The following is a 21018-nucleotide window of genomic DNA, read 5'->3' on the forward strand; positions in this document are numbered from 1 at the left end:
GGCCACTGGATATTTAGGTTTTTCGTTTATTGTCCTATTCAAAAATAAGCAACATCTCAGGATTTCCAACATCCATCTCTCTCTGCGTGATGTGGAAGGCGCTTCAATCCATGATGAAATGTGTGCTCTTCCTTGCTCAGAGAACTGAACTATCCTACAGTGTTTTATGAGAAGTTTTGACATTATCTTTCCATTTAGAGCCACGTAACGACAGCCCGTGTCACGCACTAACTGTGGCCCTTTCGGCCAAACTGCAGCTGTGGTAATTCTCGATGCATAAATGAACTCAGTTCAATTACCTCCAGCAGTAATGCAGTCAGGAACGAGGTTCCATTCCACTCTAAATATTTCTCATTATAAAAGCTGCTTCTTCCGCCCCTCCTCTTCTTCCTCCTCTTTTCCTTGTTCCTCATCCTCCTCCTTCTTTTCGAAAGCAGTCTGAGCTCTCAGGTCAACAAGATCTGAGGGTCATCTGATTTTATGTAGTCACAAACCTAAAGAAAGGATGCTTCTCCCCTATGGAGGAGAAACGAAATGCCCAGTAATTTCCACTAGTCATGAAATAAAATCTTCTGGTCCCACAGACGAAATCATTCTTGCCTTCTGTTATAAAGGAATTAATTCCTCTCGCTGTGTTCATTTCATTTTCGGGCTCTTTCAGCAAATCCTTTACCAGGAGGCTAAGGCATGGGCATCATTGTTAGTAGAAAATGGTTGCAAGTCTGGTGTGGGATTTGCCCTCGTGAAATTTACCGTTTATTTGGGATGAAAGATAACCAAATAATCCCACTGAAAGAAAAGTACAAATTAATATATATACATATGTGTGTGTGTGTGTGTGTGCGCGCGCGCGCGCGCACGTGCATGCACATGTGTGTGAGTGTCTTACTTTCAGGAAGAGATATCATAAAACTGTAGAATGAGGAGACCACTGAGTTTCAGTGTGTTTCAGGAAGGGTCAAAGACGAGGCCCAGAAGAAGGAGGAATACTCTTCTGGTCTGGGAGCCTTTGGGCGGCAGCTTGGTCTCATCCACACGCGTGGGCGCTGAGTTCACGCTCAGACTGCAGAGAGGAGAGAGCAGGACCAGCCGTGGGTGGGAGGCATGTGAAGGGCGCAGCGGAAGATCTCGGGCTTCAGGCTTCTCACAGTCTCTCTTCCTGCTCCACGAGGGTCCCAGGTCCCAGCGCTTGGCCCTCTCTTGTCATTGTTGCTGGTTGTCAGGAGTCTTGGTCTACGCCACTGGTCGACGGCAGTCTCAGCCACTTTGTTGATGACTCCCAGCACAGCTGCTTGTGATTTTTTTTTTTCTTCGTAGGTGACTTCAGTCATTTGTTGAGTGAGTGGCCGCATTAAAGCATTTAAGCCCCTGGAGAAAACAGAGCAATGAGTATGGAATAAGTATGAACGCGGGAATTGCCAGAACGCCATGGGCAATGCCTCTTAACCGCGATCCAGTCTGAACTGGATCAACAATCCTTAAACCAACAGAGTGGGAAAATGACAGGAAAAGGGAAGGCGGGGAGAGATGAGGGAGGGGTGGCCGTCGGTCGCTCCCGGCGTTCATAGGCTTTGGGCTGCAATTCTTGAGAAAAAAATGTCTGTTTTACGATGCCATCTACCTCCAAGGAACGCCAAAATATTCCCGATGTTTGATCTAATATTAGCATGGATTTCTGAGAGGTGTGTGGATGTTGCCTTTTCCACTAAGAGACATGCATCTAAGGAGCAGTTTCCAGAAGTTTCGCCGTAGGGTCTGTAGTTCAGATTCCCCCCCCGCCCCAGGGTTCAAGAGCAGTCCTATGTTGGTCTAGTTTTCAGTAGACGAGGCCTCCAGGCTGAAGGTCGGGCAGTGCCACCTAGGGTTTACCTTTGGGAAAAGCCACATGGGCTTAATGAAAATAATAAGCTGAACTTTAAAGTTGTGAACATTTGGCTCTACCAGCTCGCGGACAAGCAGAGCCAAGGATGGGGGTGATAGCCCACATGCGTGGGCATCCAGCCCACATAAATCCTATTATAATGAGCCTAATAGGGGAGCTAAGAGTAAAATCTCCAACCACAGTAACTGAAGTTACTCAGAAAGTTGAGCAAGTTTATGTTTTAACGGGTCATTCACTGGTCCGGACATCTCCGAGGACTGGTGGTGGCAGGACCAATGAGGCTTCTGGGTCACAGGCAAAGCCTCACAGAGTCCCTTGATTACTGTTTTGGCTACATGGGTAACCCTAAAAGAAGAGAAATAGATGAGTATTACTCAGGTGGGAAAGAGAGTCTAAAAGTAGCTTTCCTACAGTGAGAACAGTTACTTACGAAAAGGAAAGGGTTCAAGGCAATCAGAAAAAAAGACAATATCCTGTGATGAAGAACGATTCACAATCACACAGGGAGCTGCTGAATGAAACCCATACACAGATGTTCAAAAGGGCCTGCGAGTTTTGGCTCATGTCCTTGCCCCATCTGCACAGTTTCGACAGCTAGAACATGCACCAAAGACACGCTTACAATCTCACTGAGGTTTCCCTGTGAATACTTACTTAGGATGTTTTTAAATTTTCCTTTTCATGATAGTTACAGCTTGTTTTTCGAGAGACTGTATTTCAGCCTCTCAATGCAGCCCAAATAATTATCATGGTGCCACCAGATGCCATCTCTGCGAGGCACACAATCTGATCTTTTCCAACTCAAGACCCGATGCCAACCACCAGCAAGTCTTTCTGACTTTGAATCTGGGACTTGTTCGGCAACCAGGATGTGTTCACTTAGTTTAATAGATCAACCTACTCAAAGATGAACGTTCGCTTCTTCAAACTGCTTTGACACGGTAGCCATGTTTAATTGGAATACACCGGCCGCAATTAAAAAGTGATGTTTCTTCCAAAGCAAACCAAAGTATTCAACGACTCTGAGAGCGTTTCAGTGCAGACCTTCACTCTCCCATCTCTCGCTAACTGGGAGGCCTCCGTAAGTACTGCAGTGTTGGCAATGCGTGCAGATTTGTGTCTCGGAGAGAGCTGGGTTTGAGCAAGTCCTAGTGGATTCTGACTGCGTATCGGCTGGGCAGTTTCCTTGTTCGGTTCTCAAACAAGACTCATTCGCAAATAATTCACAATGTAGGCTGTCTACAGGGGTTTTAAGGGGGTCAGCAAGGAAAACTCCCAGATAAGTTCATAGCAGTCATCAAGTTTCTCTCTCTTCTGGACGAGGAAGAACAGGGTCCAGGTGTTTCAGCAACGGATAGAAATGCGCACAGGTATGAGCTAAAGGATGGCAAAGGGAGTCTGTCTGGAAACAGAAAATGTCCTGTGTTTTCAGTCAAATGAGAGGTCTTAATGGAATGAGGGACCCTGGGGTCAGGTAGGAGTGCCAAGGCTAAGTCAGCAGGGCCTCTGTTGACCTCGAGCTGGTGCCAGTGCATGCCAACAAGTAGGACAGGCTTCCGCTGTGCAATCGGTGTGAAGATGTAATAGGCAATGGGTCCCTGATGTCCATTTTCTTGTTAAGTTAGAATCTGGAAACTTGTCTCAATGTACAAACTGAAAGATAGACTTATGATCACTGGAGAGTCCTTCAGGTTGTAAAAACCACTCTCTGGTGTGTCTGCGTAATGTGAGGGCTCAGGAGTATCAGCTCTCATTAGCTCAGAGGAAGGAGCAGCAGGTCCCGGAAAGTTAGGAATCCAATGTCTACAATATCCCATGAGACCAGGAAATCCTCTTAGTTATCTTTTGATCGTTGGCCAGTAAGGTCATGAGTAGCTTCCAGTCTGTAAGGGGAAAGCGACTCTTAATTTCTGTTTGATGCCATGGCCAAGAAAATGCACTTGTGTCTGGTAAAATTGGAGTTTATCCTTGGAGATTTTGTGGCCTGCTACACTAATAATGTTAGCAAGTAGAAGAAATCAATTCTGCAAGACTCTCAGGCTGAGAACAAGCAGAAGATCATCCATATATTGTATAAAAAGTAGAGTCCACAGGAAATTGGATGACTCTAATGATTCAGGTAAAGTTGAGTATTTGCAAAAAGGAAGAGGATGCTTCTGTAAACCCCTGGGCATAACTGTCCACATGGATTGTTGATTTTCTCAAGTGAATGCAAATAGATAGAGTGAGTCTGGGAGGAAAGAGACAGTAAAGGATGCTGAGCAAAGTTCTTTCTCTGCGAATTAAGCAGTGGCCTCAGGGATTTGGGACAGGATGGTAGTTGAGTTGGAGACAACGGGGAAGCAAAATATAACTAAAAGCCCCTCAACCTTGTACAAAGTGGTAGCCATGCCCATTTGTCTTTGCGACAGACGGAACAGGTAAGTCAGCCCTAGTAAGGTGATAATTACTAGGGCACATGGACATAATGGGCCACAGTCCTTCGACAGACTTCTTTCTTCATCGGGCACTGGGTGGTTCCAGCGAGGACAGAGCTACATGGACTGAGACATTTACAGATTCTGCCTTTTGTATGTGTCCCGCATCTGACCCATTGGTCAAGAGTCTACCGAGGACATTCACAGTCTCGGATCTCCACTCAGGAGGCGTCGGGGATGGTGATCCCTGTGCCATTATCAGGTTGTAAGGCAGAGGCTCCTCAGCTTCTAAGAGTTTCAGAAATAAATACTCCACCTGGTCCACATTTAGTACCAGCTCCCCGCTTACAGAGTAAATCCCATCGTGGCGAATTCACCACGTGGCTTCCATCATCACGGAGCTCCGATGTCCCCGTGGACGAAATACTGACCCATTTCTATGACCGCTCTCCTCCTGCCAGACTGGCCTGTCCAGGAGAGTCACCGCTGAACTTAGTGACGCTGGTGTCCCTACTCCAGGGAGTCACTAGTGCCTCTGGTGACTACTGTGTGCGCTGGGCCCTCCGGAGTCTTCCGGCCTTACCCGCCGAAACATCCATGACCATTGTCCGCTCCCCACCAGCCTCTCTCTTCCTTCCTCCACCATCTGCCAGAGTGACCCACGTGTGTTCCCTCTGAGGCCAGCACTTTTTTTCAGTATTCTAAGAGCCACTCTAGCAATAAGTTTGTCCCATGCTCTGGGGTCCTTGCCAGAGTATTAATTCCAAGGCTTGAGAAAGTCCCCGTAAGGCAATGCATGCTTGATGGTCCAACTTCACATTCGAAGCCCCCGATCCAACGAGCTCCAGCTCCAGCCCCGGCCGTGCTCCCCCGGCTTGGCCAGCACCTACGCCGACAATCACAGCCCCTTCTGCTTAGAGTCTGTCTCATGCTCCGGGCCCAGTGGTCTCCAGCTAGGTCGTGCTGGCTTCACCTTAGTTATTGGCCTAGCACTGATTTAAAACACGGTGCATGAATAGAAAATTGGAGGTATAGTAAGGCCGACGGGTTGGAAAATAATCGCTGTTGAAGATAGTTCAGTTATCACAGTTGCCAAGAGAAGGGTGTCACGCAGGCCAGCAGTGAGAGAGAACGCGGTGGGTGAGAACTTCGTGGTTTCTGCCGGAAGGAACGGGCCGGTCAGGTGAGCAGGTTTAGCGAGGGCTGCTTTGAATCATTCCAGCCAGCTGTGGGGCATGGGGCTGTGCCAGTTGTCTGCTGCCTGGCCCTAGAGCGACCAGGTTAGCTGGACAGCACCTGAGCGAGAGAGTCCTATAGAGGAGGCGGCTGGGCGTAAACTCTGGGTTGGCCGGTTCGTGTGTGAAAAGGTCTTCTGAGCACATGAAGGAGAGGAGGGAGGCATGGAGTGAGACAAGGGGGCTCGGGCGCACTGCACTCTCCAGAACAAGGCGTACGCTCCTATGCATGGAGGGCAGATGTTATAGCACTGACTTTGCAGAAGCCAGAAGCACGGTTAACACAGGCATGTAGCAGAGAGACGAGGATGACTCTTCGGGTGGACACCTGTCCTCTCCCAAGGGAGAGGCTTCTGCACCATCTTCCAGCAGGTCTCGCTAAGGAGAGACAAGGCTCAAATCTCTGAGGTTCACGGCATCTACAGAGCCACAATCTTCAGAGGTGTCCATCAGACAGTCCCACCCCAAACGTCAGAGTCCCAAGTCTTCCCAATCACGCACCTGATCCTAGTGTTTCAGACCCGCACTGGCTGAGCATTCAAACGTCTCTGATGCTCTGGGACGCCAACTATAAAATCTTTAGTCACCTGCCCTTGCACTGCGAGAGAAATGGCTTCTCTGTAAGTCACCACAGAGGCTCTCTGGTTTTCACAAAGTAACGAGTCTTTACACACCCGTTATCGGCCCCCGACTCTTTTTTTCCCTCTCCAAGGCATACCCATACGAGCCGGCCTGATCCACCGATTCCACTGTCTTCATGAGCACGGTCGCTCCCCACCCCCCACCCCCAAGTCTTTCAAATGCCTGGGTCATGGCATCTCCAAGGCATCACTGCCGTCAGGCTGCCACCTGCTCCGGGGATAAACCAAGCCCCATTCACCACACAGGATGTTGTGTTCTTCACCTGCTGTCAGTGAGTGAGCCGATCTCCACCTTTCAGCCAGGTTTCTAGACCATTCTTAGTACCATTTCCATTATTTAGGATCTGCCGAGAAGCAGACACCAAGACGGAATTAGCTACATGAGAAATTTATAGGAGAAGGCAAGCAGATCATTCAGACCACAATGCAAGTCTATTACCTGTGGAAGGAGAGGCGGAAGGAAGGAGCGTGGAGCAGAAGTCTGGGCTGCAAAGCAATTCAAGAAATGTTCAGCCAGGGGGTGGGCCGTCCTCAAGTCAAGTTCGCCCTTAGGGTGAGTCCCACATTTCACCAGAAGGAGCCTGTCCCCACAGTCCTGCCATCTGTGGGGACAGGAGAAGCCAGTAGGAAGCAAGGCCTTAATGTGAACACGACGGAGGCACCAGGTGGTTTCAGCCGGGGCCATTCGTAAGTGAGTCATCAAATGCAAAATGTAACGTCCCGCTTAATTAGTTTATCCAAATTCAAATCCACCTGTGTAAAATAGGGATGTAAGATGATCCTTGACTGTGTTGCATGACAGTACATTTGTATTTAATTATATTTATTACCCTTTCTTAAGAGCTCGTCGTTCAGGATGACTACCGCATCTGCGCGCGTAGCTGAATGAGATGGCTGTGTCAGAAAAGTTGCCCTCTACATACTTTGCTCTGTGCCCGCTCTCTGCGTATGACACTGTTTCTTACTTTTCTGTCTCAGACGTCCTCGGACCCCCGGTCATCTCACAGCCTGCACGAGGCGTCGCCCATTCACTCATCCATTCCTCCGCATTTTCATTCACTCAGTGCCACGACTAATTGTCTTGTATGTACAAGACACTGCTGAGCTCCGAGAGCCCCCAGGCTGACACCACGTAATTACTGAAAACGCAGAATGAGCAGCTACTTCCCGGTCTTCCCCCATCCAGGCTGACTACCAGCAGGACTCTCTATCCTTTACGCACTGTGTAAGTTTTCCCACACTAAGAAGCACATCAGACACATTCAGAAGGAAACAAATTCCCACTGTTTTTCCCACAAAGAACACATACGTATATTTTTTCATCAAACTCTCAATGACATGAATGAAAACCTTTCATATTTTCCTCAGGAAAGTTTTCTAAACCACTTACTGAGTCAACTTTGGATTCAGTCACAGCTTATTGCAAATCGAGAGAAGGTTTCATAACAGAATAACCTCGGGGTAAGTAAAAAGGTAAAAAAAAAGAAATTCTAAAATGATTTAATGGATATTCAAAGAAACTGGCTACAATTAAACCTCACCGCCGACAGGGCCATGCTGAAAACCACAGACTAGAGATACCATTAGTATAACAGACTAGTGTGTAAGCTAGGTGATGTTTTGACATTAATTGAAAAGAACGGTGTATTTGCTAGAGTTGGAATTTGTGAGACTGTCAACGCACGACAAAAATTCATTTGAGAATTCCCTTCTGATGTCTGGTTAACCTGAGTTTCAAGCCTCCAGGAAACCATGATCTCTTCATCTATATCGTATACAGCGGGAGGCAAGACCCTTAATAAACTGAACAAGACTTTAGGAAGACAAAGTCTTAAATTTGAATTCAACCCATGGCGTACTTGCTCCAGACACCCTTTTTCCTGGAGAGACCTCAGGCTGTTACAAATGAGAAGCAGAGCGGGTAGCCGACCCTGTCACATACTAATGCTTCGGAGCTGTGTGAGGGCTGTGGCTGACTGATCCTCCTCCTCAGGCACACCACGAGCAGTCTCCCTCCAGAAAAGCAGCTGGACGCAAAGTGGGGACAGGTCAGAACGATGACAATGACAAAGGACAGAATGGTACCAAGTAGCGGAAGAACCAATTAATATAAAATAAATGTGTAAGGTCAGGTACTTTAAATTTTGTAATAATTAGGTAAAATTTCCAGGAAAGAGATTGTTTATTTTTTGGATGAAGGGGTCGCCAAATGAACCCACGAGACAAGGTTTTCTCTAACTCATGATCATTACTCTCATAATCCCTAGAACTTCTCTTTATACAAATGAGTCAGTTCATGTGTTCATCTATTCATTCATTCATTCACCCATTCATCATGCTCACCGGAAGTGTAACTCATGAACAATGACACTCTTAAATGGCTGCCGCTTTTTAATGCTGAAAAGGCAATGGGATTTGCAGCTTTCTTTTGAATACAAGAATATAGGCAAATGCCACAGTGAGTCCTTGAAACAATGGGCCTGAAACGAGGCTGTTTTGTTTCCCACAGCTCTATTGACAAAACAAATCTATGCTAAGATTTCAGGTCAGACGTTTAGGCTTTATGGAAAAACAATGGTTTGGAAATGCTTACGAAGATTTTATTGAGCCATTGGTCCACGAATAAGCCATAAAATTTGGTATTTGTTAGCATGTGAACATATGAAGACTGTTAAACTATCCTTCACTCTATATCGTCAAGGTCAAAAGAATAAATCGAATCCAATTAAATTTTTCCTAAAATCCATATGCACCAAGAAACTCTAAAAATCCCTGGGGTAAAGAAGGACTCTTTCTAGTCTGTCTTTGTGTTCCCTCTCTATTCCTGACTGTTCAGAAACATACCCCAGCAATTCAATATCATCACAGGCGACTCTCCCCCACATTTCCAGCTTTCAAATAGTTTATACCATGAAATCACAAAGGTGCTGATTGTTGTTCTCTAAAGACAGAATCGCTCTACTATTACATCAAAAGCATTCGAACAGTTCCTCTAGTTATGGAGGAGGTTAAAGCTAAAATGTTGAAACTGTTGCATTATCGTTTCGAAATGAAATAGCAAAGCACATCAGACAGCGCAGTTGGCACAGAACTGCGTGTGCCCAGAAAATGAGAGACTAACTCTCAGACTGCACTCGGTAGCTCTGATACCTGATTTATGTTTATTTTCCATGTGCAGGTCTCCATATGCTCTAGTTTTCCATGAAGAGACACAGGGCAGTCCTTCTACAGCTAATGTGACACCTGTGAATCCCCAGGGGCTGTCACCAGAGGTGGCCATCTGTTCGAGTCAGTGACCGCCTAAATTTCAAAGGTGCTAAATTCGACTTCCGCACCGGACTCTATTTTCATGAGAAGTTCATTTTTAATTTTAGCCATGAACAGTGGCTAACAGATGTACATTTAAAATTTTCTGATAACAGAAGTCTGAGAAGTCCCACAGCTTTGACATCAGGGCGACTTTTTGGAATTTGTCCATCACCACGAATGCAGAATAACCAAGCGATACTTCGGTTACAGGTTTTCACACCTTGGTACCTTGTCTACATGGATTATACGTAAAACACAGCAGACTCCCTTTTCTGGTCTTATTTTCTAGCTACATAAGAGCTGGACTATTTTCCTCACGCTTTTAACAAATCGTGACAACGGGCTTCTAGAATAAACTCCAACAGAAGGCAGGCCACTGTGAGTCTCTTTTTCTGAAAGTACAGATCACTTTATCGATTTTCCCCACGTAAGTCAGCACTGAGCCAGGCTGTGTTGGCTGCTACAGAGGGACCGTCTCTGAAAGAATGGACACAATTGCAATAAAGTACTAACATTCCCAACAATTCTTGGAAGGGAACGCTCATCGGTTTAGAATTTCTTCTTGAAGTAAGACTAAGAGTATGACCCTCTCTCTGAGGAGGTTATAACATTATTCCTTAGACGTTTTAACACACTACACCTTCTGCAAAACAAACCATTAATCCATATTTGGCTTTGCAATTAATTCAGACTTGGAAATAAAGTTTTGTGATTCGAGCATATGTATTTCCCACTTACGCCCATCCTCGCCACGCAGCCCATTTCTCCACCGTCTTTTGCAACTCATTCTCTCAGAAAATGAAATCACAGACATGATAACAAGAGCGAATATATCCCCTCATCAAAACTGGAGAGAACCCTGCAAGCTGCAATCTAAGGATTTTATTATCCACCTAATACAGCTAACAATACAGGTCCCGAAAATGATCAATACAACCATAAAATGTAGTCTCATGAGCACGTACTAAAAGGACATTAGAGAGAGGATATGGTTACGATTTTTTTGTTATATGTAAACCGTGTGAATCGTCTGAGAAAATTAATTCCCCTGATCGTATCAAGATGCATTTCTTCCCTTCCTTGTTCATACGTCACATGCTCAGAACATACAGTATCAAACAGAATATAACGCCACCCCGGACCGCAGCCTCACTGGGCCCTGGGTTTTCCTCTGAGCCCTGATTGTTACCTCACTTTAAATTAAATATTTACTTCCTTTCTGATTGTTTTCTCTCTCCCACTAGAATGCAAGCTCCGTGTGGGCTTGGTCTGCGATACCCATTTCTGTTCCCCAATACCTTGCTACAGCATCTCCAGTAGGCACGTGATAAATGTGTATTAAATAAATAAGTAAACATGTCCTGCATTCCAACTTTAAAACACTCACACACGATTAATGTAGTCATTAAACAGGGGGAAACGAATGAGGATGAAAAGTCCTAACTTAATACTTCTTTTAAAAAAACAGCAACAACAAATATTGTCACAAGGATTATGCCTCAAAACCTAGAAAAGTAAATAAAATTTAAATCTGCACCTTCTAAGACATACATAGAGATGCTGTTATAGTTATATTTGCCTACAAGCATAGACATCCATAGTTTCAAAGCCACTATTTTGCTTATAATTGTTTTAGAAACAATACTTAAAACACGAATAGGCCGATTAAGACAATTCGGCACTCGAGATCTTAGAGCCCCTCGCTTAAGGTATATGCATCTGAGCCCGTTTTGTCACATTGATCATTATGTCGATCTCAGGCTTCTAGGAAGAGAACGTAGGAGTCTGGGGATGAAATCGACTTGGGCCAGGGACCAGGCCGTGGGATTCCCGCAAGTTACCCTATGCTGGTAAAGGCAGCGAGCCATTATCTACAGTGAACTTGCTTATAAGTCGGCATTCCGGCTCAGACCTACGAGTTCTGATGATCGGTGCCCCTTAGCCAATCAGAACCTTACCATCAGAAGTCAGGCCCGGGTTCCGCCATGTAGCATCCCCTGGAGATCTCCTGGAGCAGGGGTCAGGGAGGGCTCTTACGGGCTCTGCTGACCACGCCATCATTCCATTTTGTGGCTTCTCGCACGAGCGTTTCCAGCTTTCACTGTTGGGTGGGACACAATCAGGACAGGTACATCTAGAAGGTTTTGTGTCTTTTATTCGTTTCTTTGTCTCCTACAACAAAAACCAGAATAACGGCAGATTCTGTATTTTCCTTTGACACATCAACATCACATAGAACCAGAGTATCATCGAGCAAATAAAATCATTAGTAGCAATTATAAATTCCTTCTTAGGCTCTGATATGATACATCGTGAGATAGTTGTCTTTTCAGAGTGTTATTCAAACATAATTAAAAGATGCTTCCTAACGCAGCTCTTATGAAGGATTTTCCTTCCTCCCAATTTATGTCTTCCCCTAGATACCCGATTCCAGCAGAATCATATCCTTACACTGTCTTGTGGTTGGTCCCATCCTAACTTTTCTTCATGCATCGGTCAAGTTAACCTTTACCGAGGGTCTGATCTCACGTGGATCGCTCTTTCATCGTTCCCGAGTGCTGTCTTCTTTAATATTTCCATTTTCGTCACCTACTTTTATTATTTGGTGTTCGACACAACCCCGCCTGCCAGCACCGGGAAGTTGGTGCTTAAGTGACTGCCCCTCGCTATGCTCTCGAAGCAAAGCAGCCTGAGCCCCAGTTGAGATGGTCTCGGGCCTCACTGGTGACCGGACACTCCCTGAAGAGGCCGAGCATCCCCACAGATCCAGGCTGTGGGCATCCATGGAACCCTTAACTGCCAAAACCTAAGGAGGGGCAACCCTCAGATTCCCAGCGTGAATTATTTAGAAAATGAGTCGCTGATGAATTTTTTATGAAGGAGGAGGGTAACGCGAAACAAATAGTGACAATAATGAAATGGAGGCGGTTTCACCTAGGGATAACCTGCTTCCATTGCTTAATTAAAAATACGCGTTTGGGCAGATTCTACATAAGTGATGCGGGTGTAGAATAAAATCCTCATGAAAATGTTCTAATGACACTGTGAAATCATCTGAGATTTCTAAGGGCAAAATGCACACATTTTTATCTTTTTAATATCATATAAACAAAAATGGCTTCTTGCTCTAAAGCCTCGGCAGTGAAAGCCAGCCCTGCCTGCTGCATGAACACACACCCCTGTTTCTAAGTCTCTTGTCTTACAGTACATAAGAGCATTATCAAGGAGATAAAATCCAACACCATTCACACAAAAAAGGCAGAGGAACGACATGCGTGTGGCAAACGGTTTCTGACAAATAGACAATTAATTAATGGCTGACAACCAACGAGGCACAATTATCTGGAGCTGCGTAACCATCACAAGTGTGGCCGGCGAGAGGGGTTTTCTTTTTCTGTCTTGACCCCTGAGCAAGTAAAAAAAAAAAGGCGTATGAGAAAAAAAGCATCTTTAACATGATTCTTCTCCATCTGCCCATCACTGCATCTCCTCTTGTCACGCCTTGTGGGTACCTGGGGGACAACTGCCAGACAGCAGCGCGAGCTTTCTAAATAATACATCAAAACTGGGCTCCTCCATTCCGTTCGTCATTATTTTTCTTTGTCACCAAGTTGGAATTCTATTTTCACGTTCGTTTCGAATTTCCATAGCCATCCCAGGTTGCGAGGTGGGGGCAAAATAAAGAGCCCTGTGAGGCCGTGAGAATGTCAGGTGCAAAGAATTGTCTGGGATCAACAGGCGAACAGAGAACTGCAGTGAAAATTGTAGGGAAGAAGAAAAATGCTTATTACTTCCTGACACAAAAATGGATGTCTTTCCTGTGTCTGTGCCGGCACAGTCCACGGGGACTTGGAGGCCATCAGTTGCGTGTGACACTGCGTTCTGTCATAGCTGCAGAAAAATGGCTGTAATATGGAAACCACACAGGGAATGGCACCTGATAGATGGAAATGAAAAATCCTAAGAAATAACAACTGGAAAGCCAAGCCCATCCGTTATGGCACTGGGTGTAATTTGCATTCCAAACCCTATAGTAATCAGTATTTTCCAACACTTATTTTTAACCACGTCGTGAAGTATTTACTTGACAAAAAAAAAAAAAAAAATTTGACTATCTCTGAAACAAAGGTCTTGATAAATCTTTGAAATCACACTATTCTTCTACTATACTTGGTATTCTCTCAAAAGTCCTGATACTATCAGGAAATCAAGTGTCTAACGAAATGCTCAAAATAATAATTTCCTTTGCTTTCAACATATTGAATATTTGCAAAAAGTTGTGTTATCACTGGGAAATCTGGAGCATAATCTTTTCTGAAAGTTTTTACTTTAGCACTATTTAATGCCAAACTTTTTTTCTGCTAAACAAGCTTAAGTAGTCTATTTGCCAATATTAATCCCCACTAGGACACAAGGAAGAATAAATGAGAAAAACCCACTACTATTTAGCTAATCTATATTTCGATAATATGTACTTCCTTTTTGCTTTTCTCCGAGAACATCACAGCCTCTGGCTTAGATGGTTACATATTTTAACAATTAATTTCAACCAACATTAACTGAAAAGGGTACATAATCTCTCAATAAGAAAATTAGAGTAAGAAGTAAGCAGGTATCAGTTGAGATTTTCAGCATTTTTAAGTTGTCGCTCCATCATAAAAAATCTTCTACTCTCACTTTATAATATCTAAGTCAGAAGGAATGCCCTAAAAAACTCTTTGAAAAAAGTAAAGGAATTTTGCTAAGCCTAAGTAAATACTCGTTATGGTGCCTCTTACCCTCTCATCCTCTCAAGGGCTTAGGGTCCCTGGTACCTAGTGTCCCCCATAGTATAAGTGCACCGGCCATGACCAACCGAAGGCCTCTAACTTGTTTTATCACAGCCATCGAAATGTCCACCTTCAAGGTCTCTTCTTTAATTATTTAACTAAGAATCCAACAGGTAACTGATCACTCAATTTGAATTTGCTATTTCAAGTTAAAGTGATACCATCTGATATTTTAACACTCTGATTACGCACCGGATGGTAAGTGTCTTGCTATCTTATAAAGAAAATGCATGCACTACTTTATTAATTTAATGCGAAACAACATTATGCATGTCAGATTCTAAAGTCTTTAAAAACCTTAAGGGTAAATCTATATATCAAAATTGTCTTTTATTTCCCCCATATATGTGAGGGCAAATGGGAATTTTGGGAACCTGAGGAAAATGTGTCATCAATATGTATTTGCTGAATTGAGTTAGGCTCAGTTTTCTAGTGGGGCAAAGATGAAGTTAGACAGCCTGGGTTTAAAATCTGGTTTCATGAACTGCTCTGTGTGTGGCCTGGGATACTTACCTACCCTCTGAACCTCTAGAAAAAATGCCTAATGCCAGAGTTTAGTTTGTTCAGTCGGTTGGGTGATCAATGTGATCACATATAAACTATGCTGACGATGATGCCTAGTCAGTGAATGGGACCTAGGGTTCTTATTGTTATATTATATATTGATTTTTATTTTAAATAGAATATTATATTTAGCTTTCAATGTACTACCTAAACTGACTTCAAGGTAATCTTGCTCTGACATTTCCCTTTAAAAATAAGAATCTTTCTGCCTTCTCTTAAGACACATACTGCAAAGTCACAAAGAAAATAGTAACAGAAAATTTTAATAGGCTTTGAATTTTATAACTATAATAATTAAATAGTATTTGAAGCAGTATTGGGCTACCATTGAGAACATATTGTATCTTCCTAGAAAAATAACAAATGGACAAACAGACATGTGTTTTCAATACCGACTAAGCTGATTGAAGCCCAGTCAATTTAGGACCATGCCCAAGGCCGCATAGCTGGTTCAGTCTAGATCCAGAATTAAAACTCAAGCAATCTGGCCTTCGACGTCCCACTGTCGATCACGACCCTTCGTGGTCACCTCTATTTGCCATTGTGTCTTGCAAAAAGATTCCTGCTGTAAATTGACTATAAATATACCTGTTCCCACCAGCTGTAAAGAAAACTAGAAAACCTACAGATATTGAATATGATGAAAACTCTCAGGAAAATAAATTTTTCTGATAAGAACTGCATTAAAATTCCAAAAAAAAAAAAAAAAAAACCTTTCAATCAGCCAATCTCTTTGGAAAAATTTAAACACGACAATAAATTTACACATATAGCAACCTGGACATATCATTATAGTTTAACTTTAAGAAATGACCCTGAGGAAGAAAGGAGTTGATGATACCAGAGAAAATATCAAATGTAAAACCTATCGCCGTCATCGAGTACTATTAGCTGTATTATGAAAAATCCCTACTGCAATTCTTTAAAAAAAAAAAAAAAATGGAACTATCAGAAAGCGAGCTGGCTTTGGTTGGGGGAAAATCATTTTAGCCATGGAAATATAAGTCACTCTGTCAGCGGCCCCGACGTGAAAGACTTTTTTGTCTCCTGAGCTGGCTCTCGGTTAATCTAAGGCATGTCTACAGACTCATTTTACTGTCATGTTAATATTCAAACTTTTAACTCAGACAGAGGAGAAGATTTAAAGTTGTGTTTCCCCTAGAAATAGTCACTTAGGCCCCTTCACACGCGCACAGCTTTTCAGGGGAGCCCAGATTTCTCAGTGGTGTTAGAAGGGCTCCATGTGACATAACAGTTATTATGAAGAGAGAATGAGGAAGACTGGAAACTAGGCAGCTTCCGGGTTCCTCTTTTTTTTTTTTTTTCCAGTTGTCATGTCTACTTCAAAGTAAACTCTGGCTTCTAACAACACTGTGAAATACAGAGTACAATGAAATGCTAGACCTTGGTCTAGTGCTCACCCTAGGGGACGAAAGGGACATCTATTACACATCGGCTCTTTTAGATATTCAATTGTCAACACCTATGTACGGAGGAAAAACAGTTTTGCATCTAAATGTCACAAAAAGATTAAAGGCTGCCTTTCGGCATCGATTCTACAAGACCATAGTATTTTAACAGGTTTGTTATTAATTAGATACGGCCAGGCCGGCAGACCAGTAAACGACTGCCATTGTGAAGATCATTTAGGAGTGATGTAGGCAAGATGATGGAGTAGGAGACATCAGCCTCCACCGCCTACAAAAACAGCCATCAGACAACTATGATGGGAGGGTCCAAGAATCCAAGTAAAAGCCTTAGCAAAAAAATGGAGAGTAACTGCAGAGAAATGACCGCTCGGGAGGTGAGTTTAGCTGAGACGACCAGAGATGGCTCGGGATAAGAAGCGGGGACATCGGTATCATTGTCAGCCATGCCGTTGTGGTCCCCAGTGGCCTGCTCTGCTGAGGACCCCGGCAGGCTCCACGACAGTCACAGACCCCTGCGGCTTTCAGGGCAGACGACCCGTAGTGCCCACGGGCTTGGACCACAGTGGCCTGCTCCACAGAGGACCCCAGTAGCTTTTGCCACTGAGGTAGCCCAAAGCCACTTCTGCTGCGGACCCCCCAGAGAGGGAGATGCTCCAAGAAGGGGTGGCTGCTGCACACTCCAGGACCAGGGCCTCCCAATCCCTGACCTCCGCACGCCCCAGACCCCAGAGTCTTGGCCGCTCCGCACGCGCCGCGCCCCAGACCTTCTGTCCACAGCTGTCCCACAAGTGCCCGTGCCTCGGGAACTGCCACCAACACTGTGCCCTGGGGACACAGCCCCTCCGTGCACCCACGCACCAGACCCCAGCTTCGAGGCCACTCCACGGTCACCCACGCCCAGACCGCTGCTACTGACACCATGAGCATCACCAGGCGTCCCTCAACCACGACTGCCCCTGTGGGGATGAAGAGAACAGGACGACCCTGCGGCCTCTGCCATCAAAGGCCCCAGTGGGCCTCGCAAGTGCTCGAAGCCGACATTTTCCAGCAAACACCGAAAGAATTAACGCCAACCCTTCTCGAACTCGTCTCAAAAACTGCAGAGCGGGGAACAGTCCCACACTCATTCTACAAGGCCAGCACTGCTCTGATACCAAAACCAGACAAGGCTACTGTCCAGTGAGTCACTCCTGGGTGTGGCCACAAAGCTGCCAGCCGCAGAGGTGTCTGCACCCTGTTCCAGTGCAGCGTCCCCCTCAGCAGCCAAAATGCTGAAACTCCCAAGTGCCGTCGACGCGTGAATGTGTAAAGAAGGTGTGACACGTGGACAGACGCGACGGAGTATCACTTTGTCCCGAGAAAGGAGGGAATCGTGACATGTTCGACAATGTGGACGAACCTGGAAGACATTACACTGAATGAAATAAGCCAGGCACCGAAAGGCAGCTGCTGCGTGATCTCATTCGCATGTGGCATCAAAAAATGTCACGCTCACAGTGACAGAGAACAGAATGGTGGTGAGGGGGGCGGGGCTGGGGATGGGGGAGACGAGTCAAAGGGCACAAACTTCCAGTTACGAGTCAGCTCTGGAGACCTACGGTACAGCACAGTGACCAGACTTAATAATCATGGACTTTACACTTGAAATTTGCTAAAGAAGCAGATCCCAAGTATTCTCACCACACACACAAAAAATAAGTATGGAAAGTGATGTATTTGAGGTAATTATATATAAACATCGCATTTTACACCTTATATATATGCGATTTTTATTTGTCAGATTATATCTCACTAAAACTGGTTTAAAAAAAGGTAATTCATTTTCCCAAGAGAGGGGGTGCATGTCATGCCGGAGGGCTCACACAGGGAACTGGCGGGTAGGGGCAGGATCGAGGTGGGGGAGGCGCGGGGTGTGGGAACATGTCCTCCTGTGGTTTCCACGGGAAGGCACAGGTGAAGCAAGGCAAGCGGGCTCGGGGCTGCCCAGTGACAGTGATTTCGGGGGGCTGTGGGGTGAAAGGGCTGTCCCTGCCTGCCTGGTACCCGGTCCCAGGCTGACCAGGGCAGGGTCAGCGGGTGCAGCAGGAGGTCCCAACAGGGCGGTGGATGGGGGGGTGGGCTTAATCAGATGTCTAGAAGGGACACGGACTGGCTTCTACCAAGACGCGAATGTTCTCACAAGCTATGATGCCATTGAATCGACTTGATCTTTCGCTCAGGTTTTCACTCGACACATATGATATTTGTAATCAAAATTTATGCCATGAATATTTTACAATATAAGAAAAATTACTCATGCTAATAGAATGATGCTACCAAAATAATACTTACGACATTTTTATTGTCTTCCATGGGCCCAAAGCTGTGCTGGGTGCCCAGTAAACACTGAATCTAATGTTACTGTCTCCATTTTACAGGAGAGAAAAGCAAGGCTCAGAGATGTCAAGTGGCACACTCACCGCCCCTCAGCCGTCGTGACACAGATCAGCTGCTCAGAACCAGGTGAATCCGCTCCAATGTGCACACACCCACAATTACACCAAACTGTCTCTCGGTTCTACTTACCTACCTCAGTACACCTGCTTGAATAAATGGCTACAAAGCAAACATAGTCCATAGTAACAATCAGTTTACCACAAAATGTAAATCAGTGTTTTCAGTTCATGCAAATATGTCTTAAGTTTATGTCAGGGGCTCAGGACGTGGTCCAGACCAGCAGGAGGTGGCCATGGCGAAGTAGACAGATGACGCATAGGCCATTCACTCTCCCCAGCCCCCAGGAGACGGAGCCCTGGGTGGTGGCACCTTGCCCCAGTGTCCATGTCAAGAATGAGGAGCAGGCCTCCTGGGTGCAGCAGCCACCGTCTGTCCACTAAGCTGGGATGCTTTCAAAAGATCTGTTTTTTCCGAAACCCAGCCATGCCAAATTATCCCAAATTTGAGTTTCGACTGGGTATAATCGGAGCTTAAGGAACGTAATGTTCGAATCATTTTGAGTGTGCAAATAAAATGTTGCACGGCAGCGCCAAGGGGAAAAAGGAAGATGCCAGTCCCCTCCCGGTTCCTCAGAGGTCATCCTAGGTCACCAGGCCAGGCCACACCCCAGAGCCGAGCTGTCTATCGTCACCACAGAGTGAAGAAGCCGGGGGAACGGTCGCACCCCAACAGCCTCAACTAACCTCGTTCTGTCCAGGCACCTTTTGTTGTGAGGGTGCCAACGTCCCCCCAGAATGGGCTGGTTTAGGCAGCCAAGAAACTGAGAACAGCCAGTGTGAGCAGGGGTGGGTAGAGCAGTGGCATCGGCGTCGTGTTCCACGCTTCCCAAAGACAAGGAGCAGCCACGCTCTCAAGGCAGAGGCTGTCGGGATCGGCGTGCCGTTTGCACGCTGATAGTTGTGAGCATACGTAAATTGGAACTTATTTTCCTCACGAATTTGTGCAAGCCTAGAAGTGGGTACTAAACTATCCGTGTGGGTATTTCACCGGTATTTTTAGAGCCGATGATTAAAATTTAATTCATACAAATTATTATGATTTGACCAAAAAAAGGATGACTGACAAATCGAATGGATGTGGAGAAGGAGCCCAGAGGGGGAAAAAATACTGAAAACCGGTAACACGGAAAGGCGTTTCAACTATTACCAGAAATTGCTCTCCGCGAGGATCATAGTTTAAAGACTGTGGCCAACTGCCTAGTTGCTAAATTATCGTACTTACTGGGTGATTACAGAGACTAACTGTGTCTATTTGTCATAAAACATCTGGCCAGCCCGGCAAAAAAAGAGAAATTAGTCAGACCTTTTCCAAGTCTAATATGGACACGGACGGCAAGTAAGCTATTTATAGGAGACCATCAATTTTAACAGCAGCGAGTCTTTTATGAAAGATGCGGTATGGCGGCATGAGAGAGAGACAGGCTGGCATTTATTTAGTGATATTATGAGACACTATGAAATCACAATACTGAAAACCATTACTTAGGCAAAAGAAAACACATTTTTCTATTCTTTTTCTTCTTTTTTTTTTTTTTTGAGACCAGCACAGGTTTGCCTTGCGAGTTTAATCCTCATCTCTATCAGAGACATGGCTGGGTGTTTTCTTTGGCATCCTAACTAATTTTTCATGAGCCAGAAACAGATGAGTAGCTTCAGGACTCACTATTGACCCAGGCGCTCATCACTTTTATCCATAAAAGGCTTCATCCTGAGTAATATTAACCAGTGTTGCCCAACAAATTAAAAGAGAAAGAGAGATGATAGATGATATATGATAGATGACAGATAGATAGATAGATAGATAGATAGATAGATAGATAGATAGATAGATAGATGATAGATAACAGAAAAATATGAGGCTTGAAATAATTCTTTAAAAAAATAAAAAATAAAGAGGTAGCTCTGCATTATTCGACCAATCTTTACCTCTTTTTCTCTTATGTTTACTTTTGAGATAAAAATCTAAAGACTTAAAAGAAAAAGGCTTCTTCCTGCCCCCAGTTAACCCCTCACAGGATCTTTCGTAACTCTACAGAACAGCTTTCTCTGGAATTCTTACCTGTTTCCCCCACTCCTCACCTTTTAATCAGGACCAGGTGCATGGACAACATGGGACAGGGACCAAGTTTCTGTCTGTTCCTCACTTTGAAGTCTGGCCAAGTCAGAACGACCTCCGTCTTCCACCTGATGCTGGAAACCCAACTTCAAACAGAGAT

Source organism: Pteropus medius, unplaced genomic scaffold, assembly GCF_902729225.1.
Source record: "Pteropus medius unplaced genomic scaffold, Ma_sr-lr_union100, whole genome shotgun sequence".
In the NCBI taxonomy this organism is placed as follows: domain Eukaryota; kingdom Metazoa; phylum Chordata; class Mammalia; order Chiroptera; family Pteropodidae; genus Pteropus; species Pteropus medius.